Raw genomic sequence first — 15,241 nt, forward strand, 5'->3', positions numbered from 1 at the left:
AGGTCAGGAGAGGAGGTTGAACGGCGCTCCGGAGTGATTGCGCGGGACAGAAAGTATATAGGAGGCTATGCATAGATGGGTAGGTGTGCCGACCGGCGCCTCTGGAGCGTAGTTCACCGCTTCTCCGCGTCATGACGCAAAAATTGGCGCTGCGGTCAGTAGAACGGTTCCGCAGCGCGCGTCGTCTGCTACAGGAGGCTGGCGGACTGGCGGCGAGCAAAAAAACAAAAATAAAGCCCGTATTGGAATAGTTGTATGTCGTCTGTTCGTGCCAGTTTCAAAGGTGAAGAGCTCCGCATCTCTCATACTGTTTGTAAGTTCCTAAGCGATGTGGAATGTTCCAGGTCGGAAAAATGACCGGCGAGATTAGCGGCGGCGTTGCTCCACCCGTCAAGACCACCAAGGAGACCTACTGCTTCGCTCCGAACTGCAAGTCGGGCTCTAAATTTGTGACAAAGACAGCGGAATTGTTCCACTGTCTGACAGCGGAAATGTTCACCCCGAGCTGCTCAGTAGCTTGCTCAGTATCGGTACGGTGGCTAGATTGTATCGGCGACGTTAATGAGCAAGCGGTACACCGAAAAGCTTACGTCCATGAGCTCCTCGACGTTGGAAATTTTCAAGCCGCACATGAGGGGCTCAGCGCCTGCGACATCGAGCACCGCTGCGCTGCTACAGGGAAAAGAAAAGTGATTCTAGGCTGATATTCTATATAGCAGGCTATGTAGCAAGGAAGTTCCTGCAAAGAACCAAGTGCTCCGATTGCTCAGGGACATTACTAAATTATCCAGAATGAGTAAGTCAGGGCTATTGCTCCCTTCTGAAGCACTAAAAAAACTGGTAGCATCGCTCGAAGACGCCTTCAAGCTGTGCTTCAGTTTAAATGAGTTACGAAGGAACAGTGTATCGCCGACTTTGCATCCTTTCTGCAGCTGAATCCCCCGAATTTGATCGGCTGTAAGCGGCACAAGAAAGAGCTCACAAACGATGTTGTGAAATTCTATTCAATTATACACCTTTACTTTCTTGTCAATTAAGGGCAATAACATGGCGCGCGAAAGCAACAGGGAAGAATCACCTGAAGTGGAGGCGTGTGCTGTGAATAATGTTATGATGTGGTGGACCAACGTTGCGGCCTTGCTGGCGCTAGGCTATTTATGTTGGTGCGTTTGCTGACTCAAGTTATGAGAGCGTTTCTTGTATTTTAAATATATTTTATGAATTTAGCCCAAGACGTATTACTTTATTTTATTGCAACCAAACAGTGAACCATATGCACTTACCAACACAATTCGTCTCTTAACAATTTAAATACCGTAACTGAGGCAGCGATAAACACAATAGCTGGATTTGTCGAAATTGAAACATTAGAACTCACTAAATATGACGTAAACACGTTTCCATGTACCGTATAAAACCACTGCAGTATTGTTTATGCATGAAAAAAATGCATCTACGTACTTAATGCAATGGGCTGGAGCGCCGCGTTCATACCAATAAATGTGACCAATCGCCAAGCTAGAAAAGTAGCAGTTTCACCTGAAAGGCGAAGCATCAATTGCGATAGCAAATTTGAAGAGAGCTATAGGGAGTAATGATAGCAGCTTTATCAGCTGTATAAACTTGGACATGCAGCAGCACCGGCAACACGCAGAACTGTTGTCGACGCCGCCGGCGTTTTGCCCGCGTTCGCTCAAAATGCGTGCGGCGTTTGTGACTGTTGCCGGAGCCTCTGATATAAATAGGCACTTGGTGCCGCAGCTTAACGTCACCTCCCTTCCCTGCCCCCCCCCCACTCCCGCACAGCATTTCGCGCGTCGGAAGAAGGTACGTTTACTCTACATATATGGTGATTGTAGAGGAGGAAAGAGACGCCTACTTCTGCAGCCCTTAAGGGAGCACAGAGCAGAACGCGCGTTTGTTCTCCGCCGTGCGTTCACTCCCCGTGAAAGCGCGCGTCCCTCGCGCCCTTTCACTCGCACCAGCGCCTCCTCTATAAATTTGTCAGACCAGCGCCTCCTCTATAAATTCGTAATAACGGACGTGTTATTTTCACTTAGTGGCTCGTCTTGGCCGAGTACGTGGTGTGCGCAGTGTTTTTAATCCAATCGGTCACTGCTTCGTCTATGGAGGAAAGATTCTAGTACACTGTACTGTAAAGGAAGGAGAGGACAAGCATGCTTAAATTCAAAACCCCCGCCGCAGATAAACAAATTCAACTTTTTGCAACGTTCCTCCACCGAGGCTCCTAGCATCCATCCATCATGAAATCCAAACAAATGCACGACAGAGGCGCTGTCGTGCATTTCTTCCTTCACAATTATCATCATCATCAATTTTGGATTGGTCCACAATTTAAGGGTGGGTCGGGTAGTGAGCCACAGCCACCGGCCACCCCTCGCCACTACGTTCGCTAGTTAAGCTTGCAGCATGTGGACCATTTCAGCGCCGACTTCACCAGAGGAGGCACTGCTCGCACATACAGCGTTCAGCGCGCGGCGACAATTTCATCTCCATTGACGTCATACGGAACCTCACGGCGACGGCGACGCCGACGGCAGAAATCTGCTTTTGAGTGTCCATATAATTGCTATCGCAATAATAAACGCAGAAGGCTACTGTGAAGCATGAAACAACTAAAGTGGAACAATGAAATATTTAAGTCATATATACATATTCATTTTGGCTAAACAAAGACACAAACCTGGTCAGCATGCCTGATTTTTTTTTCTTTTTCTTTCTTTCTTTTATTTTTGAGCCCAGCTAGCTGGGAAGCTTGCACGCGCTGTTTTCTGTCTGACAAAATTTTACACTAGGTCGACACGGCATGAAACCGTTTTGAAATTTTTTTTACGATTGCCCGATAATTTGGAAAATTCGAAGGCCCCTTTCGCATAAGCAACATCCGTCAGCCACGACCTCTTTGCACAAAAGGTCTAGAGTTGGGATAGGCAGCAAATTGACCAAGAGTTGCCGTCTTGCTTTTCCACAAGGTACTATTATGGCAAATATCATGTGGCCTAAACAAATATAGTGCTTGCTAAAGCTATGTAAAGACTGTCAAGTATGCCAAAATTAAAAACAAATAAGAGTGTGAACTGCTTTGAACTGAAACCGACAGAAACGCAAGGAAAATCAAAGCTTCTGTACGGTGTCTAGAAGGGGGAGGTGAGAGCAACGGCGGCGGCGGAGTGTTGCAAGCAATCATGACAGCAGCGGCGGCGCTGCAGTCGACAGCAAGATCGCTCCCCGGGCGCGGAAGCACGGCGGTTGGTGCCGCGGGTTTCGAAGCGGGCGTTTCTGTTCGCAATTAGCGGTCGCATATTTGACATAACTAGCGTTAAGCTAATGCATATCGTGCCTTGTTAGTAGAGGAGACAATAAATGAATAGCAGCTATCGTCTGATGAGCGGTTAAGTGTTAAAATGCATTAGATTCGGGCACGTCACGGCCGGCACAAATATTTTTCGCTCGTCTCGGTCGCACGCGCTCTACGTGCTTTCCCGAATCGTCGGGAGTGAAAAAAAAAAAAGAATGACTTCAGCTAATGCGAAGAAGATTATGCTAGTGGTGCGGGTAAAAAAAGCTGCACCGATTTTTAGGCACGCAGTGAAGAGCTCCTTAGGTCATATTACTGCGACGCACTGCATCCTGCAAGTCAAATTGGTTAATATAAATATATGATGCTTTAGAAGTCATTCCACATAGGAGTTAACTAAACAAACCTATTTGAGTCGCTTATGAACTAGAACGGCGGGGACATGAAGAATACTCAAAAGGACGACATACAGCACTTGAGTATATATGATCCATTATACAGGGTGTCCCAACTATGATGCAACAAGATTTAAAAATATGCAAATGCCCCGTAGCTGTACAGAACCAAGGCAATGTTGTTTGCCGTCGCTTGTAGATACTCAGATTATTTTTGCATTCCGCCTAATTACATAATTAGTCTTCATTAATTAATCAACCTCTCCAATATTATAATTAGATGAAAAGTGTCAATGTGAAAATTGTAGAGCAACTTGAAAAACTACCGATACAGCTTTCTGTAGCTCAATACGTGCTACATAAAAGTGTTTTCCAAGCGTGAAAGAAGCCCGCGAATACACGCAAAATTGCCGCGCGACTGGCCGCTCAAGGCACTTTGCGTGTATTCGCTGGCTTCTTTCACGCTTAGAAAAACACTTTTATGTAGCACGTATTGAGCAAAAGAAAGTTGTATCGGTAGTTTATAATACAATTTTATTCTACAAGTTGTTCTACAATTTTCACATTGACACTTTTCATCTAATTGTAATAATCGAGAAGTTGATTAATTAAGTCTAATTATGTAATTAATCGGAATGCAAAAAATAATCGGAGTATCTACAAGCCACGGCAAACAACATTGCCTTGGTTCTGTCCAGCTACGGGGCATTAGGATATTTTTAAATCTTGTTGCATGATAGTTGGGACACCCTGTAGATGATTCAACTGGGGTTCGAAGTGCAGCTCGCAGATCTTCCAAGTCCTGTTTAAGGCCTTATATGCACGGAGCCCGGGCCGCTGCTACGCTTTAAGTGCCGCATCGTCATCAGGCACCGAGAAAAGGGATGTTTTTTTTCTTCTGCTTTTCTAGCAGATACATAGCCTGTTGTGCAGCCCGGCGCAAAACAGTGCGGCTGTCGTTTCATGCGACTTGCCATGGCTTCTTACGGCATGGCAACGTGTAAAAGTATTGTCACCACAAGGAGGTACAACTGCACAGCGTGAATGCAAACAGAAATGAGCCATGGAGCTAAAAGAACCGAACAGAACCATGCAAACCGAGCGCACTCGCTAGCTCCGGCAGCAGCCAAACTACAGCGGAGGCATCTTAGTGTCGACGAGCGCGCCACCACTCGGCATCATGAATCACTGCAACACGCGCTGCGCTCTCCGACGGCTGCGTTGCTCCCACCTCTCCCTTCTAGCCACCGCAGCTTCTGCAAGCAAAGCTTCCATTGAAGTTGCCAGTGGCGCCACCTCTTGGATGCGACGCTGACTGCGTCAGAGGAGCCACTGAGTAAGCCCACTGCCCCCTTCTAGTACACTGTACCGTAGTGGAAGGCTCCGGAGATTAATTTTGGCCACCTGGGGTACTTTAACCTGCACTACAACGCAAGGACACGGGCGTTTTTGCATTTCGCCTCTATCGAAATGCGGCCGCCACGGCCGGGATTCAATCCCGCGATCTCGTGCTCAACGCCTGAGCTGACTGAGCCACCACGGCGGGCTACAGGTGTTGCTCTAGCCGTATAAAACGCGGGTTTATCGTGAGCAAAAACGGTAAATTTCAGTAAATAAGAAAGGCTACTATCATCATCATCATTGACAGAAGCTTAGGCAAGTGCTTCCTGCTTGCATTTACTGTGCCCCAAGCATATATCCCGGATTCTGCGAGATCTTTCAGCAGGCAGTAACTGGTAAAATATTTGTCAAAGAATATGTGGTGGTGCTTTGCAGCCAAGTCTTCACATAGTGTCTTTACAACATGTGCACCCAACTCGCTTTGAACTCATTTGTTAGACCTACCAGTGTAAATTTTGAAATATTATATTGTAGCCAGTTCTGGCACACAGCATCCAAACTTTAGAGCCCCTTTTCACCGACTTTTTTGCCATATACTGTCTCGAAGAACTTCGGCCTTTGAATTTGATCTTGCATTCATCAATGGGCAAATATTTTGTCGGATGATAGTGCTCAGCAATGGTTCTGGAAACTTCCAACAGAATCGGTCGGAAGCCACAAGCTCCTCTTCTCCCGACACCTTCGGCGCCGTGGCTGCCCGTGATGTCCGCCATTGTTCACCCCCTTCCAACCAAAGTGGGAGTAAATGAAATAAGTCGGAGGCGTTACCATCACCGCAGAGCCATCCTCAACGATAGTACAGCTCAATGCATTTACACAGATGCTGCTGTTTCACATAATCACGTCAGTACTGCCTGGACGAACAGCGACGGCAGCAACACAGCAACAACTACTCATAGCACACAATTAAGTACGACCGGTGCAGAACTACAAGCGATTCTAGAGGTTGCTCAGGAAGCCAGATATGGTCGCCTCAAGCATCACCGCCCTCTACACATTTACACGGATTCGCAAGACGCCATACGTGAACTTAACAAGATTGACGCACACCCACTGGCAACCGCCATCCACGAAGAAGCAACACTTCTGCGGCACAAGGGAACTGAGCTGCACATTTATTGGACACCGAGTCATACGGGCGCAGGAGGGAATGAGCGAGCGGACGCGCTCGCGCGGGGAGCATATTTACCCACCCCCTATTCTCCTTGCCCCGTTTCCGTCACAGCTCGATCGGCAGAAGATGTCGACGCTGTCGATGCTCACCTGCAGCTCCGACAGCATAGAAAGCTTGCTCTACAAGCGCTTCTGCCCGAAGGCCATGACCCCCTCCCTCCTGGGCTTCCACGCCGGGAACGCGTGGCACTCCGCCGTCTACGCACCGGCACGGCAGTCACGCCTGCGTTCAAAGCCCAATACATTGACAAGTCGCTTGACCCCACCTGCGGAACTTGCACCACGGGTGCGCCAGCCACAGCACACCACTTGCTATGGACATGTCCTGGCCTGTCATCACTGCGAAGAATCTGCCTTGCTGGGCTGCAGAGCTCAGTCGCCACTCTCAATGACTGGATCCTTCCTAGAGGGACCCCTCAACACCGCAAAGCTATATATGACAGCTTGCTCACCTACCTTATAAGAAGCGAAACCATTAACCAACAGAAGTGGGCGTACCTTGTGCAGCTTGTCAAAGGTGGCATCGTCCCACTCTGGCTGCAGAGCATTGTCATTTAGATGGAGATGGGATAGGAGCCAGCCAAATCTATTCACAGTCATGACTTCTGATATAAATGGGTCGTTCAATCAGGAGCGCTGCTCCAATAGTCACAATAGCTCGGACTCCTTTTAAGCTCAATCAACAAATTGAGCCCCAAGAATGCATGCATTTCTTTGTCCGTTGTTGAAACATAGTGTTTGTTTTCTTGCTGCATGTAAAGATTCGTTTCAAAAACAATCTGTTAAATCTACTCAGGCATCCACAAAAGGCTAAAAATGCCAAAAGGGGTAACACTGTTGATGGCAAGAATGTCAATTTGCAGTCCACAGTCAGATGAAAATATTAGTGGTGGAGACATCCGATACTTTGCACTCGACACTAGCCTTTTGAACTGTAATGGCAGAATCTTCATCTGTTTCAGTGTCAGATGCCTCACTGGCACTTTCGGTTACATGTGGAATCGCGGATTCGTCGTCAGACAAGTGATCGCGGATATCCTCTTCTGGGTCATTGCTATCACTGGAGCTGTCGCCTCCAGCATAAATGTCAGTGTCAGACGGCATATCTTCATATCAAACTGAAAGAAACGTTTTGAACATCAAATTTGATTTTATGTTGAATTTCACTTGTACAATCTGGGACCCCACTTGTAGCGGTCAGTGTAGGTGACCACCACAACAAATATGGCGATACAGCGTGAAGTTGATCCACAGCGTATTTTACTCCTTTGCAATGCGTTACATCCGAAAAAGGTTCACTGGAAGTTCACATACCTTTGCGCCCGTAGAAACTTTCAAGGTCCAGTGCGGGAAACGGCATGCTGGTCTATAAGGCTGTTGCCAATAATACGATTTAGTTGGATAATACGTTGGATGATTTGATTTTTTTGGATGATACGCTTTATTTTCCAGTTCCTGTTAGATCGTATCAACGAGATACCACTGTATAGGGGGCACTAAGAAGAAATTTGAATTGGTGGTCAGCAATGCTGACCACAGTGCCTCAAGAGTTAACAGCATATGAGAACACTTGTGCCACCTGATACAACAGAACACCCTGCAGCACAGTCAGTATCTATAGAACTTTAATGAAACTCTAGTTCCACGTGGCTGTTCACCTAATCTACAGTATCATGGTGCTGTGTTCTCTTATGCCTGCTCATGTAAATAAGCCCGTGCAAAAGTCTTGGAGTAGACGGCACAACAGTACAGTCAGTCACTTTAATGAATGCTCAGGTGTTGCTTCATGGCACTCATCAGCGAGAAGCTTTGAGGGCATGAAGGCCATTGTCATGGCATCTCGCCTGTGTGGGTGTGCAGGTGGGTATTCAGGTGAGTCTTCCGTGAGAAGCTCTGATGGCATGAAGGGCATTTAAATGGCTTCTCGCCTGTGTGGGTGCGCAAGTGGTTTTCCATGCTGGACTTACGCGTGAAGCTTTGGGGGCATGAAGGGCACTGCCACGGCTTCTCACCTGTGTGGGTACGGAGGTGGATTTTGAGTTGGGACTTTTGTGAGAAGCTCCGAAGGCAAGAAAGGCATTGATATGGCTTCTGGACGCCTGTGTGGCTGCGCAGGTGGTCTTTCATGCCAGACTTACGCGAGAAGCTTTGAGGGCATGAAGGGCACTGCCATGGCTTCTCACCTGTGTGGGTGCGCAGGTGGGCTTTCAGGTAGGTCTTTCGTAAGAATACCCGAGAGCAAGAAGGGCATTGAAACGGCTTCTCGCCTGTGTGGGTGCGCAGGTGGCGTTTCATGCTGGACTTATGCGAGAAGCTTTGAGAGCATGAAGGGCACTGCCATGGCTTCTCGCCTGTGTGGGTGCGCAGGTGGTCTTTCATGTTGCACTTATGCGAGAAGCTTCGAGAGCATGAAGGGCACTGCCATGGCTTCTCACCTGTGTGGGTGCGCAGGTGATCGTTCAGGTGGGTCTTTCGTGAGAAAACCCGAAGGCAAGAAAGGCAGTGAAATGGCTTCTCGCCTGTATGGGTGTACAGGTGGTCATTCAGGTGGGTCTTTTGTGAGAAGCTCCGACAGCATGAAGGGCACTGTAATGGATTCTCCCTCGTATGGGTTTGCAGGTGTTCCTTGAGCTTGGACCTTTGTGAGAAGCTCTGAACGCATGAAGAACAGTGAAATGGCCGCTCACCCGTGTGGACGCACAAGTGCTTCTTCAGGGTGTCTCTTCTTGAGAAGCTCCGAGGGCACAAATGGCACTTAAACAGACGTTCGGCAGTACGGACCCTGGAATGTGCTTCGACAGGAACCAGTTTATCACCCTCGCAGTCACAGAGACGATCTTGGTGGAGGCATACTTGCTGTGAATTGTCACTGCTGGCTGTTGATGCAAAATTAGAGGACCTCGATGCTGCACAAATGTAACAAAAGTAGTATTACAAAATGCAAAAACAGAACACAGATACTAAAGTTAATGATGAGCTTTCTGTTCTTTTTTGATTTGGGAGGTCTTGAGGGTAATTTCAAGTAAGATGGAACAAATGACACCTAGTGGTCCTTTTGATTTACTCAATATTTCTGCATCTGAATGCATGATTCTTTGTTTGTCATGTCCACCTGTGTAAATTATTTTTCAAGAAGGCAGAAAATTACAAAGTGAGAGAATTTGGAGTCTTTGAACACTTAAGACTTTCACGGATTTCTACAACACTTAGAGGCGTCTTAAAAAGCTTTGACCCAGCTTGCTCACTAATACTTAACGAGCTATCGAGGATTGAAGGCTGTATTTGGCATTTGCAAAACTTATGATTCGCTGGCATGAAAAATTTCTCATATGAGACTTCATCAATGGGTTTTTTCTTGACCACATACCGAAATGTTTTGCAAGTTGAGATATTAAAGATCCAGCCAGGACATACCGTATTTTCCCGCATAAAACCTGCCAACATGTGAAACCTGCACTAATTTCAGGATAGCCCCCCCCTCCCCTCCCAAAAAATATGTAATAGATCTGGGAGATTAAAAAAAAAAATTCGGCAGACACACTTAAGACTGCTTAGATGTAGGAATACAAAAACATTATAGTCCCTTTGATGACGCATATTTTTTTGGCGCTAGCTTTTGCATGCGCTCTAACTGCGCCTCGGTAAGGCCAAATCAAAACGCGCCAAGCGAGTCAACATGTTCGCTTGCCCGCGATGAGTTCAAAACTCGAAGGACCGCTCAGCGGCGTTCAATTAGACATTAATGCTTTTTTATTTCGATAGCAATCATATGGACAATTCAAGCAGATTTCTGGCGTCGCCGTCGCCGTGAGGTTCCGTATCAGTCCAAGGGCGATAAATTGTCACCGCGCGCCGTATGCACGAGTGAAAGCGTTCTCCGTGATCACAGAGAGCAAACGTGACTTCCGTCGCGCGAGAGGCCGTGGTAGTATGGGAGGCGGGCGACGCTGTGCTGCGGCACAAAATGCGTATCTTGCTGGCTGCAAGAGGAACTGGCCACTCAAATCTCCCACGCGAAAGCAAGAAAGCAGGAAGGCAGAAAAGTTTTGTATGACTCTTCGCTGCAAGCCTTTTTATTTTTGGAAGCTATAAAATATAGCACAGACATTTGGTGACCTACATCAGGTTATGCTCCCACAAGGGCCCAGCGTACTTTATAAAGTACACTATCATGCGGTTCTAAGATTAAAGTGCTACTAACGAAACTTTTACACTGTATTTACAGTGCAAAAATATAATCTCACACAAGAAAATAAAAAAAATGTAATTGGTAGATCATACTTGGGCCTTAACGGGATAAGCGTGTGAACGAAAAATCAAGGTACTACTGTGTAATGTCGCTCCAACGTCACAATCTGGTTGGCCTATTAACAACAGAAAGTGCTCTAAGGACATCACATTCGGGACATTTTTTCCTCATAGCCAAGTATGGGGTCTAATTGCATGTGGTTTGTTGGCGAAGTGTAGCCGTGTACCACAGCAAGTGATAATGTTATTGCAAATGTGCTCCACGGATGATCGAATTTTGAGAACGTAGGCAAGCATGTGTTGCAGTCCAAGCTCAGCTCATTACTCTCCGAGTACAAGCTGCGAATGGCGATGTCCTGTAGGCACCGGTTGCTAGGTGTAGCCCTTGACTGGATCTAATCGCCGGAGGTACGACTGTCCGGCTGAGCCATAAATTATGAAACCAGAGTCTATGTTACTGCGTACTAAGCAACAACAGATACATAGAAGACATTTGCGGTAAGTGCCCCAGTGCTTCCGGGACAGGACTTAGAGAACATTAAGTGCCTTGCTTGTGTTAACCTTCAAACTATTTATGTGCGCGAGGAATTTCAGCTTCTTATTCAATAAAACCCCTAAAATCTTGTGGCCTTGTTTGACTGGCAGTACGGCTTCATGTAGCTTCAAGATACGGTCCGGTTGTAAGCCCCTTTTTGGCGAAAAAGCCACAGCAGCAGTTTTTTCAGAGGAGAAACGACAGACATTTTTATTTGTCCATTGTGTCAACTTATTTAAAGTGATCTGAATTGTTCGCAAGTTACCATGTGCAATGCCAGCACGCAACTTGGAGATCCTCAACATATAAAGAATGCATTATAGCAGATTGCATATTTCTGTATCTGGAGTTCATTTTCACCACGTATGGTGTTGTACGTAGAATACAACCCTGCGGCATGCCGTTTTCCTGGACGAATATGCGTGAAAGCACTGTCCCCAGACGCACCTGAAATGTTCGATTGGACATAAAGTCCGCTGGACACCTCAGCATCTTGCCACGAATCCCAAGGTGTGCAAAATCTTCCAATATACCAAATATACATGTAGCATAGTAGGCTTTATCCAAGTCAAAGAAAATTGTGAGACAGTGTTGTTTGTGCACAAGGGCACTGCATATTCATGTCCTAATCGAACAAGGTGATCAGTTGTTGAACCCTTTTTATACCCGCACTGATAAATTTTTAACAGGTTTTGTGTATGGCGTTCAGAATACTTTCATAGGATTTTGTCAAACAGAGAAGTAATTTAGAACACATGCTCTGGGGATGGCACTCGCTACAGGAGCTCCAAGCTTTCACGTCACATATGGGCTGTCCAGAGAGTCCACAATGCCGTGGTGAGGCCTGGCCTACCCGTCCCAACGTGGAGGCGGCCCGCGGCTTCATCACTTCCAATTTTCCAGCTTTTAGGCACGGTACTATTACTGCGTGTTTTCCATGCATTCGCAATTACTATTACTTCCCAAATCATATTAAAACATTCAATCGGAGCCTCTACTACGCTCGTGATAAATGAGCAAGCATTCAATATTGGACACGGTCAAAACCCGCAGCTGTTTTTTTGCCAGCAGGAAGTACTTCGTTCACTTTAATTTTAGCACTGTCAGGGGAGCATATAAGGTTCACTTAAGGCAGAGGTAGTTGGTAATATGTTTTTCAGCTAACTTAGTGGACAATAGCAACGTACAGTGCAGTCCACTTATAACGATATCAAAAACGAACATTCCAACTGTTATAACTGACCATCTGGACTGCTGTAAAATAAAGCTGCCAAACATGCCCTTGTAGCTCCGAAACCAAGTTTGCCACTTGCAATAAAAAATTAACGTTATAGAAAGTAGGTTGTGAAAAATAAAATGTTTATTTATACCTCTAAACAGCATGTCAAGCGTTAGGCGCTCTGAAATAGTTAGAAATCTTCATTGGCTATCACAGAAGTTTCAGGTTCACAACTATGTTTCGCTATTGTCTTTTTTTTCCCTTTTCTCTTCTATTGACGCTTGCACGATCCCTGGCGACGCAGATGCGAAGCAGCTGCTGCCATCTGGTAGCACACTGTGCCAATGCGCAATGCTCTCAGTGGCTTTTGCAATCGGCAACTAATCAATATTAAATTTTGATTCTGACACCATTCAATTCGTATTTGATTCGGTCTCAAAAATTGCTATATGCACACCTGCATTATAAGTTACACATATTACGCGGAGCACTTAAATGTATCACTTAATCATCTGAAGGACCTAGCTAACGACTCTGTGCTTTTATACAATATTGTCAAAATCGTGTACATTCCCGGAAATTAGGATCCTTCGTCACCAGTGTTCAGTAAATTGCCAAACAGCAAATGGGTAGCGGCCGCTAAATATTATGTGAACAAGAAAATGTGCAAGGCCCACACGATCGAGAGCAGTAGGCGCTCGCCCCGGCTGTTTCCACCATTGTTCGCATCCACCTGTACCAAGTGAAAATGATAGCACGCACTTAGTTTCCTATTCTGAAACCAGCAAAATCTCGTTGGTCGTCGCACGTTGCATCCACAGCCATCGCAACCAACGCTATTGCGATAAGCATGTTCACCTATACGTTTCACAGCACCTGTGACCTAGTGTCGTTGGAAACTTAATGCACGCATTTAACGGGCGATAAACCAAATGCACTGGTGTTCTGTGCTGGAGGTGGTGGGAAGTGAGCGTGATGTTTCGCTGTGGTGGTATCGTATTCCGGCATCACCCACCAGCTCGATTTCATTTCGGTTTCCCGTCACCACATTTAATCCAATGACGAGACATATAAAAACCCAGGAAAAAAAATTTATTTTCCAACTAAATCTGCAAGGCACACCAAGAATAAGCATTAGCTAAAAAAAAAAACTCTTTGCATAGGTTTTTCAGCAATAGGGGGAGAACCCCAGGCAGCAAACTGGAAGTGGGCTTCTCCCAGTCACCTAAAGCATCGTTTTAAATTTTATAGACAGCTCTCATCATGTGTGAACCATAGGTGTACATTTCATTTGCTTTACATCACATGTGTGACACCACCACAGTTGGATATCTTGCATCGGCCTGTCTCCTCTGACCTTGCTTTCAAAAGACAGCGAGTCCCGTGCCAAACTTCTTCCGCGTCCATGTTCCTGCTTTAATCTAACAAATGCTGCTTGCTGCGTCAGTTAAGAGCATATGAGGGCACTTGTGCTACCTGTGCAGCAGAACACCCTGCAGCATGCTCCATGTCTATAGATTTTTAATTCAAAATTGAAGTAGTTCAACATGCCTATTGACCTACTCTACAGTACCATGGTGCAGTGTTCTCGTATGTCTGCTCAAGTAATCAGCCCACGGAAAGGACTTGGAGCAGACAGCGCAATGGTATGGTCGGTCACCTGCACGAAAACTCAGGTGTTGCTTCCTGACACTCTTCTCTGAGAATTTGAGTGCGTGAAGGACACTGAAATGGATTCTCGCATGTGTGGGTGTGCAGGTGTGCCTTCATGCTGGACTTGCGTGAGAAGCAATGAGGGCATGTAGGTATTCAAATGGCTTCTCGTCTGTGTAGGTTCACAGGTGTTTGTTCATGCTGGACTTATACACGAAACATTGAGGGCATGAAGGGCATCATCATGGCTTCTCATCTGTGTGGGTGCGTAGGCAAGTTACCAGGTGGGTCTTTCGTGAGAAGCTCAGCACTAAAATGGCTTCTTGTCTATTAGGATTCAAGCAGGACTTGCGCGCGAAACTTAGGGCATCAAAGGCACTGAAATGGCTTCTGACCGGTGTGGGTGCACGAAGGTGCTGGCACCATCATGGCTTCTCACCTGTGTGGGTGGCGCAGGTGAGTTACCAGGCGGGTCTTTCGTGAGAAGCTGCACACTAAAATGTGTTCTTGTCTGTGTGGGTTTCCAGGTGTCTATTCAAGCAGGACTTGCGCGTGAAACTTTGAGGGCATCAAGGGCACTAAAATGGCTTCCCACCGATGTGGGTGCGCAGGTGGTCCTTCATGGTAGACTTCTGCCAGAAGTGTTGAGCGCATGAATGGCATTGAAATGGCTCCTCCCCTGCGTGGATGTGCCGGTGGTCATTCATGCTGGATCTATCCAAGAACCTTTGAGGGCATGCAGGGCACTGAAATGGCTTCTTACCTGTGTGGGTGCACAGGTGGATTTTCAGGTGGGCGTTTCATGAGAAGCGCTGAATGCATGAAGGGCACTCTGATAATTGTCTGTGTGGGTTCGTAGGTGTCTATTCATGCTGGACTTGCACGAGAAGCTTCGAGGGCATGAAGGGCACTGAAATGGTCTCTCACCGGTGTGGGTGCACAGGTGGATTTTCAGGTCCGCCTTTCGTGAGAAGCGCTGAATGCATGAAGGGCACTGAAATGGCTTCTCATCTGTGTGGATTCGTAGGTGTCTATTCATGTTGGACTTGCGCGGGAAGCTTCGAGGGCATGAAGGGCACTGCCATGGATTCTCACCAGTGTGGGTGGCCAGGTGGGCTTTCAGATGGTCCTTTCGTGAGAAACTTCGAGGGCATGAAGGGCACTGAAACGGCTTTTCGCCTGTGTGGGTGCGCATGTGGGCTTTCAGCTGGTCCTTTCGAGAGAAGCTCTGAAGGCATGAAGGGCACTGCAATGGTTCCTCATCTGTGTGGGTGTCCAGGTGGATTTTAAGGTAGGCC

At 46.8% G+C, this 15,241-nt stretch overlaps 2 protein-coding genes and 1 long non-coding RNA gene across 3 annotated transcripts in view; 1 reads left to right on the forward strand and 2 right to left on the reverse strand.

Moving 5' to 3' along the window:
- The window catches only part of LOC125945570 (uncharacterized), a 125,197-nt gene extending 110,683 nt beyond the window's left edge, over positions 1–14,514 (forward strand). The window contains exon 4 of the long non-coding RNA XR_007467010.1: positions 14,049–14,514. This is a non-coding gene — a long non-coding RNA (uncharacterized LOC125945570). The remainder of the gene's footprint in view (positions 1–14,048) is intronic.
- Positions 1–15,241, reverse strand: part of LOC119453144 (zinc finger protein 425-like) — a 204,268-nt gene that overhangs the window by 127,522 nt on the left and 61,505 nt on the right. The window lies entirely within an intron of this gene.
- Positions 1–15,241, reverse strand: part of LOC119453142 (zinc finger protein 709-like) — a 193,547-nt gene that overhangs the window by 120,359 nt on the left and 57,947 nt on the right. The gene's annotated exons all lie outside the window — the stretch shown is intronic.

This window comes from Dermacentor silvarum, chromosome 5, assembly GCF_013339745.2.
Source record: "Dermacentor silvarum isolate Dsil-2018 chromosome 5, BIME_Dsil_1.4, whole genome shotgun sequence".
NCBI classification, from domain to species: Eukaryota; Metazoa; Arthropoda; class Arachnida; order Ixodida; family Ixodidae; genus Dermacentor; species Dermacentor silvarum.